The 3,729-nt window shown below is 41.5% G+C and overlaps 1 non-coding gene across 1 annotated transcript; it reads right to left on the bottom strand.

The window, feature by feature from the left end:
* Positions 1–3,356: 3,356 nt before the first annotated feature.
* Trnat-ugu (transfer RNA threonine (anticodon UGU)) lies at positions 3,357–3,431 on the bottom strand. Its single transcript has one exon. It is a non-coding gene; the product is annotated as a tRNA-Thr (tRNA).
* Between the last annotated feature and the right edge of the window lie 298 nt (positions 3,432–3,729).

Raw genomic sequence — 3,729 nt, 5'->3', positions numbered from 1 at the left:
TATATCTCATGAGAGCTGATGCTAAGTCTATCCTTTTTATAACTGATGACTGCTGCTGCTCTATGTAAAAATAGTGATGGTCAAAGCAATATAATTGTTCCGTCAATATGTGTTTCACTTCCAAAAATTTCGTATTAGCAAATATTTACTGAGAGTACCATCCTTTTTTCTATTTTTTCTACTTATTATGGTGGTTAGTTTAACGTCGTGCTTAGAACGATCAGAAAGATGACTTAGATACTTCTCTGAGTGAACAAAGTTCAGTGTTGTAGGTGCGTTATATTTTGTGTGCCATGATGAATAGTTTACTTCCAGAATTGAAGTCGCTGTTCTGTGGTACATTCCTGTCTCGTAGACATCTAATGCCACATACCTTTACAAACCCACAAACAAACTGTCGGATTCCTAAAACACAGAATCAGTGATGTATTTCATTTCAAAGCACAATATTTTGGCTCATCAGCTTACATGATGGATTATGGGTTGAGCAGAGAGGTGAACTATATAAAAACTATGAGTGTGTTAAATTGCAAAATTAGGTAGAAGAAATTATCATACTTTGTAAATTTTGACAAGGGTCAATGTTCTGTAATTGAATGTTAGTATGTGTTCTGTGAATGCAATTTTGCCACTGACGTTAGGATACGTAGCGGGAGCATATTAATAAAACTGAAATCCTAGAATCCGGCCGTAAGGACTATGCGATTGAAGATTAGCTTCCTCTGGTATTCATCATCTCATGCTGTATGGAGGGGCACGCGGTCAGCAGATCGCAAACAACGGGGCCGCTTGCTCTCATTCAGGTAGCTCCTCATCTGGCATCAAGAGGCTGAATTCTCCTCGATCGAGACTTCCCACCACCGGTTCCACCGCATTTATGCCTCTTGCGTTGACCAGTCGGTTACGGGGCGGTTTCTTTTAGTCGTCGGTCTTCTGACTGGTTTGATACAGCCGGCCAAGAATTCCTCTCCTGAGCCAACCTCTTCATCTCAGAGTAGTACTTGCAACCTACATCGTGAATTTCTGTCTGAATGTGTTACAATTTCCATCTTCCTCTGCAGTTGTTACCCTCTACAGTTTCCTTTAGTGTTATGGAAATTATTCACTGGTCTATTTACAGATGCCCTATCATTCTGCCCTTTCTTTTTCTCAGTGTTTCCTATATATTCTCTTCTACGACGATTCTACGGAGAACCTTATCATTCCACACCTCAAATGCAGCGGTACTCTTCTCTTCCGGGTTGCCAAGAGACCGTGTTCCACTACCATACAATGATGTGCTCCAAATGTACAATCTTAGAAATTTCTTCTTCACATTGTTGGGTATGTCTGATACTAGTAGACTTCTCTTGGCCAAGAACGCCCTCTTTGCCAGTGGTAGTTTGCTTTTGATCTTCTCCTTGCTCTGTCTGTCATATGTTATTTTGCTGCCTAGGTAGCAGAATTCCTTAACCTCGTCTACTTCGTGCTCTTCAATTTTGAAGTTATATTTTTCGCTGTTCTCATATCTGCTACTTCTCGTGTCTTTCTGTTTTCTTCAATTCAGTCTCAATCCATATTCTGTACTTATTAGACTGTTTATTCCATTCAACACATCCTACGATTCTTCTTTACTTTCACTGAGAATAGCAATGCCACCAGCGAATTTTATCTTTGACATCCTTTCACCAACAGTTTCAATCCCACTCTTGAACCTTTTTTTCATTTCTGTCATTGCTTCTTTGATGTATGGATTGAAAAGTACCGGCGAAAAACCAAGTCACTGTCTTACATTCTTTTTAACCCGGACACGTCATTCTTTGGTCTTGCGGCCTTATTCTTCTCTCTTGGTTCTTGTACATATAATCTATTACAGCTTTTCTTATAGCTTATCCCTATGTTTCACAAAATTTCTAACATACTGCAACATTTTCATTCCCAGGTCTACAGACCTATGAACGTGTCTCAACTTTTATTCTGTCTTGCTTCCATTATCATCGCAGTGTGAAAACTGCCTTTTTCGCGCCTTTACTTTTCCTGTATTCAAAATAATCGTCGTCTATCACTTCCTTAATTTTCTTTTGCATTCTTCTGTATTTTCTTCTTGTCAGCAACTTAGATGCTTGGGCTGTTAAGCTGATAGTGCGATAATTCTCTTACTTTTCGGCTCTTGCTATCTTCGGAACTGCGTGGGTGAAGTTTTTTTGAAATCCTTATGATGCATTGCCAGTCTCATTCACTCTACTCACCAACGTTAATAGTCATTTTGTTGTGACTTCCCCCAACGATTTCAGAAAATCTGATGTAATGTAATCCCCCCTTCTTACTTACTTGATCTTAAGTCTCCCAAAGCTCTTTCAAAGTCTGACTCTAATACTAGATCCCCTATCTCTTCCCTGACTACTCCTACTTCTTGTTCCATTATATCATCAAACAAGTCCTCCCTTTCATAGTGTATCGCTAAGTAAATAAATAAAACAAAGTCATTTAAGTAATACACAGTTATACCACCACGCATTATAGCGGATATAGTTCAGCCACTAAATGTGGTGCAGTATTTCACAGTGACTCTGCGGCGAAACATTGACGTCGACATCTTCACCTTCCGCGCCTTAGTACAGTGGAAAAGAAATTCGCCTAGCTAGTGTCTTTCCTCCTATAAACAGGGCTGACCCAAAAATACTTTTCCACACAAGCGACTTATGATTGGCACCCGAACCCCTTTTCTCCTTTTTGCTCGTGCACTTTTACCCGTGTCAGTTTACGCTACATATTCTGATACGCACTATGTACAAATCTTGCGCTTGGGCACCCGCCTCATCAGGTTGGTCCCACATACGATCACTACTAATCGTGTATGGAAATCTAACAGTTGTGGTGCCTCTGCCCTACACCCCATCAGCTTGGTGCCGAAGCTGCGGTTTATTGCACTTGGGCGTTAATGTGGCCCTGAGTATGAAATACTGTCACCTAGAAGAAGGTGTAATTAGATGAATGACGAACACTAACTTCACTTAACGAAAGTTTATTCAGCTCTTGCACATACAAGAGCACGGGGAGAACTGTCTCCGGCCAGAACACACGCGGTATATATACAGTTACAGAACATTCCAGTAGAATGATTCTTGACATTTGTGGATACTTCTAGAATGTACTCGAACTGAATATAGAAATTAACATTGTATAGTGCAGGGGAGTTTTGACTGACGACGATCCATATAACATATACATGGGTATCGTGTCTGTTCTTCGGACATGTCCGAAAGAACAGACACCTTTGATGACCTGCAGCCGTCTATAATGAAATTAGAATTATATTAATACCTTCAGCTGCTGAAGGGCATTGATATATATCAACGAGGACAGGTGAAAATGTGTGCCCCGACTGGGACTCGAACCCAGGATCTCCTGCTTACATGGCAGACGTTCTATCCATCTGAGCCACCGAGGGCACAGAGGATAGCACGACTGCAGGGACTATCTCGCGCACGCCTCCAGCGAGACCCACATTCTCACCTTGTATGTCCACACACTACATTCGTAGTGTCCCACCCCAACACACTCATTGCTCGTGAAAGACATTCTTACCAAGTCCCGTAAGAGTTCGGGGAATATGTGTCCATACGCACAGAAGAAGAAGGTCATGGACGGTGTTGCCAGAACTATATACTTAAATGGATATGGCATCTGTTGTTTCGGACATGTCCGTCGTGCGCGAGATAGTCCCTGCAGTCGCGCTATCCTCTGCGC

This window comes from Schistocerca serialis, chromosome 4, assembly GCF_023864345.2.
Source record: "Schistocerca serialis cubense isolate TAMUIC-IGC-003099 chromosome 4, iqSchSeri2.2, whole genome shotgun sequence".
NCBI classification, from domain to species: Eukaryota; Metazoa; Arthropoda; class Insecta; order Orthoptera; family Acrididae; genus Schistocerca; species Schistocerca serialis.
This window is presented reverse-complemented; position numbering and strand designations above follow the sequence as displayed.